The 15878-nt window shown below is 42.4% G+C and overlaps 1 long non-coding RNA gene across 1 annotated transcript in view; it reads left to right on the top strand.

The window, feature by feature from the left end:
• The window catches only part of LOC141370062 (uncharacterized), a 24466-nt gene extending 8588 nt beyond the window's left edge, over positions 1 to 15878 (top strand). The window contains exons 2-3 of the long non-coding RNA XR_012373758.1: positions 10929 to 11021; positions 15781 to 15878. This is a non-coding gene — a long non-coding RNA (uncharacterized lncRNA). The remainder of the gene's footprint in view (positions 1 to 10928; positions 11022 to 15780) is intronic.

The following is a 15878-nucleotide window of genomic DNA, read 5'->3' as shown; positions in this document are numbered from 1 at the left end:
CCTTGATTTTAGCCTATAAACCCATTTTGGAGTTCTAACTTCTCGAGTAGTCGGTTACAAATGTGTGTTGTTTTATGCCACTAAGTTTGTGGTCATTTGTTACAGCATCGACAGGAGCTAGTACACCACCACAACTGATCACTGAAAGGGCAGAACTCGTAACAATCTTACAGCAGCTTAGTCCTTTCTCACTGCTGCTCTGTGCCCCGCTGTGGGGCTGGTCCTTTCCTGGCCTGACATAAAATCTCATGCAAGTGCCATAACGTCTCCCGTGTAATAAAAGTCTCCAGTCACCTTAGTCTTCCAGTGGTCTCAGATCCATAATTAAAATAATTTTTAAACACAAATAAGCCATAACTTCCAACATCAAGCTTCTCCCTTTCCCTAGCCAGGACCTCCTGTAGGAGTAAAGCCTGCTGTGGCCACTTTGGCTCTCCTGATAATTCTGGCTTCTCCTTCCCTCATCCAGACTTGCTATAAATTCCAAAGACTGCAGAGTTGCTGTGGAGGGAGGAAGGCAAGGGAAAGGACAGGAAAGGTCTTATTTGACCAGCAACTTTCTGGTTTAGTCTCCTCTGACCTAGCAAGTGTTTAGAGACAATTTTCTCTTTTATGGATTTCTTGGCAATGTGCTTCCAAGTTGAAGATTTTCCCCCTGCCATTCCTTTGTTGGGGAAGGATATGTACCTTCTGGCTGGTCACTCAGTAGCTGCCCCCTCCGCCCTCTGTCTCTCAGTGCATTCGGCCTTCATTCTTCCAAGGCAAGCCCCTGTTGCAAAGCCTCAAGCTGGCCAGGCAAGCCTTTCTGCCGGGGCCCCCATCTGGTCCTGGGCAAACACTAGCACATCCTCTGGGACCTCTGGGAGTGCAGTAACACCCCAAAAGTCCACTCTGCTGCCCAGGCTGCTTCTGCCAGCCTGCCCTATCTAGCTGTCTTGCCCACAGAGGAAGCCCTTTGAGTAAGCCCTTCATGCCCATGATGAGAGCATGACGGGGAACCCCCCAACACACACGTACACACACACACACACCCCTCCCTCTCTGGAGTGAGGGCTGGGACCCACAGCTCACTGGCAGTTCTCTACAGACATGTTCCAATCTCTATGTTCCCTCCAGCTCTCCGATTTTAACTCGGAGATTTGCAAGTGGTGACAGGGTTTCAGCTACCTCTGAAAATAAAATTGACACTTTGCCCTGCTGCCATTTTAAGTCATGTGTATGTGAGTTTTTCACAAGCAGACAGGGGAAAAAACCTAAACCAGATTGCACCGGGAGATAAGCCAAAAATAATAAGCTCACCGAGTCTGGTTCTGGTCCCCTCAATAAATGAAGCCTTGACCTTCTCCAGTCTAAATAGGTTTCCAGACTCTATAATCCCTACCTCTCCCCATGGGGGTGGGAGCTGTCATTTGATTCCTACCTGACTCTATCAAAAACTTTACCCTGGCTTTTGCAGTGTTGATATCTGACCGTATGTTATCACTTTGGAGGACATGATAATCATGTGAGAAAGTTGCTGCTTTTCTACCACGACAGGCTAATGTCAACAAGGTAACCTTGCTCATACTGAGGGTTTTTTTTTTCCCTTAAAATAGCTCTCATGGATTTTATTTTATATTTTTGTCAGTCAGTCCTTCTGAAGTCTGACTCCCTTGAAAAAGTGAACTTCTTTTCTTTCCTAAGTGCTTTTGTCTCTGAATCTTCTATTCTCAAATCCTACACAGGCTGCTAGTATTTTACTTTGGAATGTGGGAGTGACAGGCACCTATGGTCTTGGAGTCTCAGACAAAACTGAAACCAACATCTTTCTCTTGTCTCATCTTGGCCCATGAGTCAGGGGCAAGCCTGGGATTCAAAGCTGGATAATCTGAAGCCAGTCCGTTTTCCACCACACTTGGGTGTCCCAGCTATTATGGAGTTAAGGTGCCCTGGTTTCATTCAAACTTAAATGACCATCAACTTCATATAGACTGCTATTTGCAGAAGAGGTTATATATGCAACTAATGATAACCATACATCAAAAACCACGAAAAAATATGTAAAGAATAAAGAGAAAAAAATCCAAATACAGCACTAAAGAAAAGCAGCAGAACTCGAAAGAAAGGCAAGAAAGGATCAGAGAAAATCTCCAGAAACAACCACAAAACAAGCAATAAAATGGCAATAAATACATATCAATTATTACTGTGAATGTACATGGACTAAACACTCCAATCAAAACACATAGAGTGTCAGAATGGATAAAAAGATCCTAAGACCCATCTATATGCTGCCTACAAGAGGTCATTTTAGACCTAAAACCACCTGCAGATTGAAAGTGAGGGGACGGAGAAATAGTTATCATGCAAATGAATGTCAAGAAAGCCGGAGTAAGCAATACTTATATTGGACAAACTAGACTTTTTTTTTTTTAAGATTTATTTATTTGAGAGAGAGAGCATGAGCGGGGGTGGGGGAGGGGCAGAGGGAGAGCAACAAGCAGACTCCCCGCTGAGTATGGAATCTGACACAGGGCTCAAACCCAGGACCCTGAGATCATGCATGACCTGAGCCAAAGGCAGACACTTAACCAACCGAGTCACCCAGGCACCCCTAAACTAGACTTTAAAACAAAGACTGTAACAAGAGACAAAGAAAGGCACTATATAATAATAAGGGGGATGATCCAACAAGAAGAGCTAACAGTTGTAAATATTTATGCACTCAAGTATATAAAACAATAAATAACATATAAAGGAACTAATCGATGACACAATAATAGTAGGGGACTTTCACACCCCACTCACATCAATGGACAGATCATCTAAACAGAAAATTGACAAGGAAACAATGGCTTTGAATGACACACTGGACCAGATGGACTTAACTAACAGGCATAGAACATTCCATCCTAAAACAGCAGAATATGCATTCTTTTCGAGTGCACATAGAATGTTCTCCAGAATAGATCACATATTAGGCCTTAACAAACACAAGAATATTGAAGTCATACCATACCCTTTTCTGACCACAACACTATGAAACTAGAAGTCAACCACAAGAAAAAAATCTGGAAAGACCACAAATATATGGAAGGTAAATAACATGCTACTAAACAATGAATGGGTCAACCAGGAAATCAAAGAAGAAATAAAAAAAAACACATGGAAACAAATGAAAATGAAAGAATAATAGTCCAAAACCTTTGGGATGCAGCAAAAGTGGTCCTAAGAGGGGCCAGATGGCTTCCTAGGGGAAATCTATCAGACATTTAAAGAAGAATTAATACCTATTCTCCTGAAACTATTCCAAAAAATAGAAATGGAAGGAAAACTTCCAAACTCGTTTTAGGAGGCCACCATTACCTTGATCCCAAAACCAGACAAAGACCCCATCAAAAAGGAGAATTATGGACCAATATCCTTGATGAACATGGATGCAAAAATTCTCACCAAAGTACTAGCCAATAGGATCCAACAGTACATTAAAAGGATTATTCACCACGACCAAATGGGATTTATCCCTGGGCTGCAAGGTTGGTTCAACATCCGCAAAGCAATCAACGTGATACAATACATTGACGAAATAACAAGAATCATATGATCCTCTCATTAGATGCAGAAAAAGCATTTGACAAAGTACAGCATCCTTTCTTGATCAAAACTCTTCAGAGTATAGGGATAGAGGGTACCCACCTCAATATCATAAAAGCCATCTACGAAAAACCTACAGCGAATATCATTCTCAATGGGGAAAAGCTGAGAGCTTTTCCCCTAAGGTCAGGAACGCGGCAGGGATGTGCACTATCACCACCGCTATTCAACATAGTATTAGGAGTCCTAGCCACAGCAATCAGACAACAAAAAGAAATCAAAGGCATCCAAATCAGCAGAGAGGAAGTCAAACTCTCACTCTTTGCAGATGATATGAAACTGTATGTGGAAAACCCAAAAGACTCCACCCCAAAACTGCTAGAACTCATACAGGAATTCAGTAAAGTAGCAGGATATAAAATCAATGCAGAGAAATCAGTGGCATTCCTATACACCAACAACAAGACAGAAGAGAGACAAATCAAGGAGTCGATCCCATTTACAATTGCACCCAAAACCATAAGATACCTAGGAATAAATTTAACCAAAGAGGCAAAGGATCTGTACTCAGAAAACCATAAAATACTCATGAAAGAAATTGAAGAAGACACAAAGAAATGGAAAAACGTTCCACGCTCATGGATTGGAAGAACAAACATTGTGAAGATGTCAATGCTCCCTAGAGCAATCTACACATTCAATGCAATCCCCATCAAAATACCATCCACTTTTTTCAAAGAAATGGAACAAATCATCTTAATATTTGTATGGAACTAGAAGAGACCCCGAATAGCCAGAGGAATATTGAAAAAGAAAAGCAAAGCTGGCAGCATCACAATTCTGGACTTCCAGCTCTATTACAAAGCTATCATCATCAAGACAGTATGGTACTGGCACAAAAACAGACACATAGATCAATGGAACGGAATAGAGAGCCCAGAAATGGACCCTCCACTCTATGGTCAACTCATCTTCGACAAAGCAGGAAAGAATGTCCAATGGTAAAAAGACAGTGTCTTCAACAAATGGTGTTGGGAATATTGGACAGCCACATGCAGAAGAATGAAACTGGACCATTTCCTTACACCACACACAAAAATAGACTCCAAATGGTTGAAAGACCTAGATGTGAGTCAGGAGTCCATCAAAATCCTAAAGGAGAACACAGGTAGCAACCTTTTCAACCTCAGCCGCAGCAACTTCTTCCTAGAAACATCGCCAAAGGCAAGGGAAGCAAGGGCAAAAATGAACTCTTGGGATTTCATCGAGATAAAAAGCTTTTGCACAGCAAAAGAAACAGTCCACAAAACCAAAAGACAACCGACAGAATGGGAGGAAATATTTGCAAATGACATATCAGATAAAGGGCTAGTATCCAAAATCTATAAAGAACTTATCAAACTCAACACCCAAAGAACAACTAATCCAATCAAGAAATGGGCAGAAGACATGAACAGACATTTTTCCAAAGAAGACATCCAAATGGCCAACAGACACATGAAAAAGTGCTCCACATCCCTCGGCATCAGGGACATCCAAATCAAAACCTCAATGACATACCACCTCACACCCGTCAGAATGGCTAAAATTAACACGTCAGGAAACGACAGATGTTGGCAGGGATGCGGAGAAAGGGGAACCCTCCTACACTGTTGGTGGGAATGCAAGCTGGTGCAGCCACTCTGGAAAACAGTATGGAGGTTCCTCAAACAGTTGAAAATAGAGCTACCATACGATCCAGCAATTGCACTACTGGGTATTTACCCCAAAGATACAAATGTAATGATCCGAAGGGGAACGTGCACCTGATGTTTATAGCAGCAATGTCCACTATAGCCAAACTGTGGAAAGAGCCAAGATGTCCATCGACAGATGAATGGATAAAGAAGAGGTGGTATATATACACAATGGAATATTATGCAGCCATCAAAAGGAATGACATCTTGCCATTTGCAACGACGTGGATGGAACTGGAGGGTGTTATGCTGAATGAAATAAGTCAATCAGAGAAAGACATGTATCCTATGACCTCACTGATATGAGGAATTCTTAATCTCAGGAAACAAACTGAGGGTTGCTGGAGTGGTGGGGGGTGGGAGGGATGGGGTGGCTGGGTGATAGACATTGGGGAGGGTATGTGCTATGGTGAGTGCTGTGAATTGTGCAAGACTGTTGAATCACAGATCTGTACTTCTGAAACAAATAATGCAACATATGTTTAAAAAAAAGAAAAAAGAAGAAGATAGCAGGAGGGGAAGAATGAAGGGGAGTAAGTCGGAGGGGGAGATGAACCATGAGAGACGATGGACTCTGAAAAACAAACTGAGGGTTCTAGAGGGGAGGAGGGTGGTGGGAGGGGTTAGCCTCGTGATGGGTATTAAAGAGGGCACATTCTGCATGGAGCACTGGGTGTTATGCACAAACAATGAATCATGGAACACTACATCAGAAACTAATGATGTAATGTATGGTGATTAACATAACAATAAAAAAGAGAGAAAAAAATTTTAAAAAAGTGGTCCTAAGAGGGAAGTATATAGCAATACAAGCCTTTCTCAAGAGCAAGAAAATCTCAACCAACCTACCTTATACCTAAAGGACTAGAAAATCTCCAGAAACAACCACAAAACAAGCAATAAAATGGCAATAGATAGATATCAATAATTACTGTGAATGTACATGGACTAAACACTCCAATCAAAAGACATAAGTGTCAGAATGGATAAAAAAAAAAAATGGAGCCTAAAGCTAACAGAAAGAAGGAAACAGTAAAGATTAGAGCAGAAATAAATGATACAGAAACTAAAAACAAAAAAAAAACACAACAGATCAATGAAAACAGGAGTTGGTTCTTTGAAAAAATTAATAAAATTGATAAACCCCTAGCTAGACTTGTGAAAAAGAAAAGAGAAAGGACTAAAATAAATAAAGTCACAAAAGGAAAAGGAGAAATAACAACCAACACCACATATATACAAGCAATTATAAGAGAATATTATGAAAAACTATATGCCAACCAATTAGACAACCTAGAAGAAATGGATAAATTCCTAGAAACATATAAACTACCAACCAAAACAGGAAGAAATAGAAAACTTAAACAGACTGATAACCAGCAAAGAAATTGAATCAATAATCATAAAGCTCTCGACAAACAAAAGTCCAGGGCCAGATGGCTTCACAGGTGACTTCTACCAAACATTTAAAGAGTTAATACCTATTCTTCTCAAACTATTCCAAAAAACAGAAAAGGAAGGAAAGCTTTCAAATGCATTTTATAAGGCCAGCATTACCCTGATGCCAAAACCAGATAAAGACACCATACACACACACAAAAGAACCATAGGCCAGTAATCTCTGATGAACATAGATGCAAAAATCCTCAACAAAATACTAGCAAACTGTATCCAACAATACATTTGAAAAATCATTCACCATAAACAAGTGGGATTTATTCCTGGGATGCAAGGGTGGTTCAATACTCACAAATCAATCAGTGTGATACATCACATTAATAAAAGAAAGGATAAGAACCATATGATCCTTTTAAAAGATGCAGGAAAAGCATTTGACAAAGTACAACATCCATTCATGATAAAAACCCTCAACAAAGTACATTTGGAGGGAACATACTTAAACATAATAAAGGTCATATATGAAAAACTCAACAGCTAACATCATACGCATGGAGAAAAACTCAGAGCTTCTCCTCTATGCTCAGAAACAAGACAGGGATGTCCACTCTCACCACGTTTATTCAACATAGTACTGGACGTCCTAGCCACAGCAATCAGACAACAAAAAGAAATAAAGACATCCAAATGGGCAAGGAAGAAATAAAATTTCACTATTTCCAGATGACATGATACTCTATATGGAAAACCCGAAAGACTCCACCAAAAAAATTGCTAGAACTGATAAATTCTGCAAAGTCGCAGGATACAGAATCAATGGACAGAAATCTGTTGCAGTTCTATACACCAATAATGAAGCAGCAGAAAGAGAAATTAAGGAATCAATTCCATTTACAATTGCACCAAAAAGAATAAAATACCTAGAAATAAACCTAACTAAAGAGGTGAAAGATTTGTATTCTGAAAACCGTAAAACACTTATGAAAGAAATTGAGGAAGACACAAAGAAATGGAAAGACATTCCATACTGAAGGATTGGATGAACAAATATTGTTAAACTGTCTGTACTACCCAAACCTATCTACACATTTAATGCCATCCCTATCAAAATACCACCAGCATTTTTCACAGAGCTAGAACAAACAATCCTAAAATTTGTATGGAACCACAAAAGACCTCAAATATCCAAAGCAATCTTGAAAAAGAAAAGCAAAGTTGGAGGAATCACAATTCTGAACTTCAAGGTATTTTACAAAGTTGTAGTGATCAAAACGGTCTGGTACCGGCACAAAAATAGACACATGAAGCAATGGAACAGAATAGAAAACTCAAAAATGGACTCACAATTATATGGTCATGTAATCTTCGACAATGCAGGAAAGAATATTCAAAGGGAAAAAGACGGTCTCTTCAACAAATGGGTGTTGGGAAAACTGGACAGCAACATGCAAAAGAATGAAACTGGACCATTTCCTTACACCATACATAGAAATAAATTCACAATAAATTAAGGACCCAAATTTGAGACCTGAAACCATAAAAATCCTAGAAGAGAACACAGGCAGTAACTTCTCTGACATCAGCTGTAGTAACTTCTTTCTAGATATGTCTCCTGAGGCAAAGGAAACAAAAGCAAATATAAACTATTGGGACTACATCAAAATAAAAAGCTTCTGCATGGTGAAGGAAATAATTAACAAAAAGTAAAAGGTAACCTACGGAATAGGAGAGGATATTTGCAAATGACATATCCAATAAAAGGTTAGTATCCAAAATACATAAAGAACTTATAAAACTTGGGGTGCCTGAATGGCTCAGTTGGTTAAACATCCAACTCTTGATTTTGGCTCAGATTGCGATCTCAGGGTCGTGGGATTGAGCCCCACTTTGGGCTCTGTGCTCAGAGTAGAGTTTGCTTATCCCTCTCCCTCCCCATCAGCCCCTCCCGCCAAAATAAAGAAATAAAAAAACTTATAAAACTCAACACCCCAAAAACAAATAATCCAATTAAAAATGGGCAGAACACATGAATAGATATTTTTCCAAAGAAAACATACAGATGGCCAATAGACCCATGAAAAGATGTTCAATATCACTCATCATCAGGGAAATACAAATCAAAACTACAGTGAAATATCACCTCACACTCGTCAGAATGGCTAAAATCAACAACACAAGAAACAACAATTGTTGGTGAGGATGTGGAGAAAAAGGAACACTCATGTGCTGTTGGTGGGAATGCAAACTGGTGCAGCCGCATTTTGAGGAATCTCCATGCCGTGAAAAACAGCATGGAGATTCCTCAAAAAAAAAAAAAAAAAAAATGCAACTACCCTACAATCCAGCAATTGCACTACTGGGTATTTACCCAAAGAATACAAAGGATACCTGCACCTGATGTTTATCGCAGCATTATCTACAATAGCCAAATTATGGAAGCAGCCCCAGTGTCATCGACTGATGAATGGATAAAGAAGATGCGGTATATGTATAGAACGGAATATTACTCAGCTATAAAAAAGAATGAAATCTTGCCACTTGCAACGGCATGGATAGAGCTAGAGAGTGTTAGGCTAAGTGAAATAAGTCAGTCAGAGAAAGACAAATACCATATGATTTCACTCTTACGTGGAATTTAAGAAACAAAACAAATGAGCAAAGGGGGTAAAAAATAAAAGAGAGAAACAAGCAAGAAATAGACTCTTGACTCCAGAGAACAAACCGATGGTTACCGGTGGCGGGGTGGGGCCGGGGGAGGATGAGTGAAACAGGTGATGGGGCCGAAGGAGCACACTTGTTGTGATGAGCCCTGGGTGTTGTATGGAAGTGTTGAATCACTATATTGTGCACTTGAAATTAATATCACACTGTATGTTAAAACTAACTGGAATTTAAATAAAAACTTAAAAAAAAAAATAAAGTGCCCTGGCTTCCCTACTTAGTCTGTGTTGAGACTTTCATCTTTCCTGGTGCAATGGAAGGTGTTGTCACCAATGCCTCCATTTCCTTAGCTGATCTCAGGGAAGGAGGTTGTGGAGGCAGCTTTCCCAGTGTCCCTAAAATCCCATCATGTGTGATGCCATGGAAGAAATTGAATTCTGGGAAGAAAAGTAAGTCAGTACTAGCCGAATTTTACAAATGGGTTTTAGCTCAGTGGTGACAATGAGATCATCCAATAATGTCAGTTCCTACCTGGGTTCCAGCCTCTGTAATTCTTTCTCCCTCCATAGCTGGGGCTCCCTTGATTCCTACACACAGGACTCACCTCACCCCCAATTACCTGGTCCAATCCAGATGGAGGCAGGTGATTTTCCATCAGCTTTAGCTTTGTGTTCTGGGCATTGAGACACCCCTACCCCCATGAGATAGTGCCTTCCCCCTCCCATATGTTTTGTTCTTATCACTGAGCCTTGACCTTGGCCTCTATATATGAACCTCCTAGTAAATTGCCCAGAACCCTGTTCTCTTCAAGAGACTTTGACCCAGAACTTGAGGAGACACTCTGCCTGTCTCATATGTGCGCCCTCATTGGTCTCCAGACTCCACTTACTAGTTGGGATGCGCAGACAGTTTCACATGAGCATCCTTGCTTCTCCTGCATTGCCGATATTTGCCTGGACTGTGCCAGATCAGCAGTACACCCACTCACCAAATGGAGCCTCCCCTGGTGGCTCAGGGGGAGTCCTCCCAGGCTATTCTCTTCTGGGTCTGGAATCTGACAAGAAGACTTCGTCTCAGGCACTTATAGCGTGTGTCTCCATGACTCCTCACTAACCAAGCAACTGGCAGAGGCATTTCTTTTTCATACGGGATGAAGGAAAAATTAATGACCCCCCTAATTACCTAGCAAGGTATAACTGATTTCTATTCTGCTTTGCTCCCAACTGGCTTTTTTATTTTTAAGATTTTATTTATTTATTTGAGAGAGAGAGAGCACAAGCAGGGGGAGCAGTAGGTAGAGGGAGAAGCAGGTTCCCCCTGAGCAGGGAGCCCGATGTGGGACTCGATCCCAGGACCCTGAGATCATGACCTGAGCCGAAGGCAGATGCTTAACCAACTGAGCCACCCAGCCATCCCTAAGCTGGCTATTTTTTTTTTTAATTGTTTAGTTTCCCACTCACTGTTGCTGCCATAACTTCAATGAGAGGACAGGACAGGCCACAATGCATAGAGCAATTTGAAGGGATTATCAAGAATTTGTTTCTTTTCTCTTCATCCCAGGCTCTCCTCCTACCTAATGGCTTCATTGCATGCACACGTTTGCTCATAGAGCAGTGGGCTGGAGGGAGCAGAACACCTTCAGGATGATGCGCGGTAAGAGGAGACTAGATAGAACCCAACCCCTCTTGGAGGGGAGCCCACTGGAACTTAGTCAGTCAGGGCAGACTGCCTAGCTTGTCCATTTCCAGGCCAGATGCTGTCACACCACTGCCTTCTTAGCATTGCCCATCAGCTCTGCCACATTTCCATTTAGGGCTTTTGCCTGCTCACTCCAAGATGCGTCCTGCTGAACTACCTGTCTCAATATTGTCTTCCCACCAGCATTTGTGCCACCTAGTGCGCCAATGAGGATGCACCTGATGCACCTCACTATCTCTGCCCATTTGCTTTATGTCCCCCCTCCTACAGAGCCTGACTGACTTGCGAGTCATGAGCATATTATTAACCGAGCAGAATTAATATCAGCATATGTGCTGGAACAAGGTGACCAAAGTGGGAGTTTCTCTGTCCTGATGCCTCTCATACTCATTATTTTTCTTTAAAATGTGTTTTTTTTAAAGATTTTATTTATTTATTTGACAGAGAGGGAGACAGCGAGAGAGGGAACACAAGCAGGGGGAGTGGGAGAGGGAGAGGCAGGCTTCCCGCTGAGCCAGGAGCCCGATGTGGGGCTTGATCCCAGGACCCTGAGATCATGACCTGAGCCGAAGGCAGATGCTTAACGACTGAGCCACCCAGGTGCCCCCAAAATGTGTTTTAAAGATCAACTGTATGCTAGGCACTGTGGAGACCTGCCTAGCTCACAGCCTGATGAGAGCAACAAACTTGCAAGCAAATTATTACTATTCAGAGTGACAAATTGCTGTCAAGTTCATTCACAAAAGTGGACGGTGATCTTAAGGTAGTCTCCTTCCCAGGGGGAGGCACTGTATGGTGGCAGGTACATTGCTAAGTGCTTTGGCTATTTGATGAGTTTCTTAAAGTGAATTAGGCCCCACGATTGTTGTGTGTGTATGGGGGGGGGTGCGTGTGTGTGCGCGTGCAGGTGCGTGCATGTCTGAGTACAATCACACACATCTTCTGGGGCTTCTCAAAGCCATCTATCCTTTCTGGGATGCCCAGCATAGGGCCAGCACCCCAGGATTTAGTCAGAAGTCATAAATTCAATTCCAGACTCTGCTGAGTGATCTGGAGAAAACCATTCAAATTCTCTGAATTTTGGTTTCCTCGTCCTTGAAACAAAAATCAGATCCTGCCTCCCAAGGCGGTGGCAAGGATGAAGAGAAGTAATACATACATACGAAAACAGCTTTGTCAGCTCTGACGTGTTGAGCACAGGTGACACGCAATTACTCCAGCCAAGGTTTGAAAGAAATGCCTCTGGCTCTCCGAGAACTCGGAGGGGCCCCGCTCTGCCCGCAGCGCCTCTCTGCCTGCGCTTTGTGTCCTGCGCTCACCTGGGTAGAACCTACCTGCCGTCCGGTGCGAGCCGGCTGACTGCTGCTGGGAAGCCAGGACGAGGTGATGAAGAAGGGGCTGCCGGCCAGGAAAAATAGGAAGTTGGTGCATTTGGATGATGATGGGTTTTTTTTGGCTGGAAGATAAGAGTGTTTTTGTTAGTTTAAGGGGTGAAGGGAGCTCAGAGCAGTTATCTGAATGGACCTGTTTGTGAATGGCTCCAGACTTTGAGACCTGGCCAGTGCTGGTACTAGGTGAAACTGAAGTGTTTTTAACCCAGAGGAAAATCCCCAGTGTCTCCTGATTATCGGTATAGTGCTGAAGTCTGCAGAGGGAACAAGCGCTCAGGCCAGGTTGTACCCACTCGAGGAGGTGGTAGGGATGCTGCAGAGGCCCTGTCACTTCTGTTGGGTTTCTACTGAGACCAAACAGGGGGCGGGTAGGGGGAGCCCTGAGAGTGTCAGGGTGGAAGCCCGTTCCTCTCTCTGATCTGCACTGAACTAACTGCAACAGCTGATCGGGGGGACAGCTAAGGTTTTCCCATGTTCCCAAGGCCTCCTGGGTGAATGCTGAGACACAGACTCTGGACCCAGCTTGCTGATGAGCTCTTCAGTTCAGTCTGGGCTCAGAGCCCTTCGGGAGCTAGCCCAGCCTAACCCTCTCTCCACCTCGCCTCTGTCCTCTCGACCACATGCTCTTCCCTCTCTGCCGTTCCCTGACCTTGCAGGTGTCCTTTACATCTCCACATCTTTGCCTCTGCTTGCCAGACCTTCCCCTCTCCTAAGCCTTTCTTACTGGTGACGCCGAGGTGCTATGAAGCCCTCGCCGTGCTCCCAGGTGGGGCTGGCACGCCCTCATGGGTTCCCATGGGGCTTGGTACAAACCTGCATTATAGCTCTTGCTGCATCCACACACATTGGCATTTGTCTGCCCCCTGGGGTTGAAGGCAGGGCCTGAGTCACTTTACTTCTACATTAAAACTCTAATCCATGTTGCAAGTATCCTGATAAACAGAAAAAGGTATAGAATTTAATCTTTTTTTCCATATGACTATCCAGTTATCTCCAATACTGGAATATTAGAAAGCCCCACTCATTCTCACTGATTTGGTATGTCCCTTTAGCTCATTCCAAAGGAATACTTAATAGAAATCAATGAACTAATTCTCTCATTCATATGGAAGAGAAAACATGTGGACGTTTCTCCCTCCAAAATATTTTTGCAAAAAAGAACAATAAAGGGGGACTTACCCTACCAAATAAATATCAAGATGAAATAAAAAATTATAGCAAGTAAAACACTGTGGTATTGACACTGGACTAGATTAGAGATCAAAGAACCTAAAACAAAAACAAAAACAGAGGCTTGCAGATTTGAAAATGAGGTTTATGGTAAAGGAAACATTTTACATCTTTGGGAGGATGAGTAACATTTATTAAATTGTGTCAAGACAACTGGATTGCAATCCTTTTATGAAGAGAATGTCTTCCTGATTTGTTTGTGTGCATATAGAATGATATAGTTGGGAAATGTTGGGCTTTTCCTTTTGGTCCAGGGATTTGCTGGCTTAATACCGCTTACTTTGAGACTGCTTTTAGAGGGTCACCCAAATAAATTAGAAGGATCTTAAGCTTAAAGATAGAAACACTTTAATTCAGAGGATACATGATGATGTTAGCATGAACACAGACGTGTGACTGACTGACTGGGGTGGTGTAGAGAAGCAAGCTTGCTGGGCACATCTGCTAGTGTCACAGTTACACCAGATAAGCTCTTGACCAAGAAAGTGCCCTAGCGATGAGCAGCTCTGAGTTTGGTAAGTGCTTCCGATGCTGGCAACTTGGGGTGCAAACATTCCCTGTCTCCTAGGGAAGAAGCCATTCCTCACCTTCAGGGGCCCCTCAGCTGGTCTAGCTGAGAATACCAGCCCCAGAGGTACAACTGCCCATGTGCCTTCTGGCTTCCCTAACCCTACTCCCAGCTCTCTGGGTCAAGGCTCAGTGGAAGGCAGCAATAAGATATGCTTGGGTTTTTACTTCAGCTCTTGGTGTGTGTGCTCTTTGTCATCGGGCCTAACCCAACGCCAGCAATAGGAAGACATATGGTGGTGGAACTGCAGAAGTTGGAAGGACACAGGGAAAGCCCTAAAAGCAGTGAATGGGAGGCTAAGGGGGAAAGAGGTGCTAACTGAGGGAGGATTTAGGGGAATGGGAGTTATTTCGGTTTTGTTGGTTGGCTTTGTTTCTGAAGATGAGAGTGACTGAGAGCTATTTATGCCAGGGGGAAGATACCATTTTTAAAAGGGTTTAAGATCGAGGAGAAAATTCTCTCTAGAGTCTCACCAATGGCAACAGCTTCAATTACCAGTCAAGCTGCTCTTCCCGGTCCCCTCCTTCAAGATACGTATTTTTCAACAACTTACCTGACTTCAACTTATCTGCGGCATCTTAATTTCTTACACAGAGAATCCACTCATGTAGTTAATGAGTAATTGGAAATTAACATAAAACATACAAGGGAAGAAGTTCTTTCAAAAGATGAGGTCCAGAGCATGGATGATACAAAAGTTAGTCTTGGATAAGGAGGAGGGAATGGAGTGAAGATACAAGAAAATTCATATACCAATACAACTAAAGGTATTACCTTTTTCTGTGAAATGGTTTGCACATCCTTTCACCTGCTGGGCATCAGGGGAAATGCCTTTTTCTAACCTTTACTGGTTGGGGGAAGGTGCTTTTCAGCCTTCAGTGGAAGGAAGTGTGACCAGATCCCTTGCCTTACCTATTGGTCAGTTGAATTTGGGGACGGTCCTATATAGCCATCTCTGGTAAACTCATCATGGTAAATTCTGTGAAGTCTCTTCTGATCTGAGCCTAGAAAAGCTGCTGGTGGGTTAGACTGGCCTTTACGGACTGGCAGGAGCATAATGCACAGGTGAATCTACTTGGAGTAAAGGACTAGGAACAGAGTGGACCAATAAGACAGGAGATCATCTGCTGAGTGTCAGGGAGTGAGGAACAGAGAGAGGGCAAAAATAATGTGTAATGGAAGTTGCTGATCAACTGCCTCAAAGAACCACCTGTGTGCATCAAGGCCCCAAACGAAGTTCTTAACCATTCTCTCCATATATAAAAGAAAGATAAGGAGTGAGTTCCTTTTCCATTTTATCTAAAATATCCCAACTTCATTAACTCATTCATACTACTGAAAAATGATTATGTGTCTGAATTTTCCCAGGGAACCATGCGTTTCAAAAGCTTGCCCATAATATCAGTGATTCAGGAACGGTCCAGAGTTGTACTGCCCTATGTTACTTATGGTTGCAAATCATTGTCAGTAAAATACAAGCAGTTTGCTAACCCCTTAGTATGCTTATTTCTTTTTTCTTTTGCAGACTTTTAGTCTTTTTGTCTAGAAAGGAGCCAAAGTGGAACAGCTACCTCAACATAGTGGTTTAGAATTCTGAGAAACTCATTAAAAACTCTGAGAAAG

This window comes from Callorhinus ursinus, unplaced genomic scaffold (assembly GCF_003265705.2).
Source record: "Callorhinus ursinus isolate GAN/ISIS: 27379988/994484 unplaced genomic scaffold, GSC_fseal_2.0 scaffold25, whole genome shotgun sequence".
NCBI classification, from domain to species: domain Eukaryota; kingdom Metazoa; phylum Chordata; class Mammalia; order Carnivora; family Otariidae; genus Callorhinus; species Callorhinus ursinus.
This window is presented reverse-complemented; position numbering and strand designations above follow the sequence as displayed.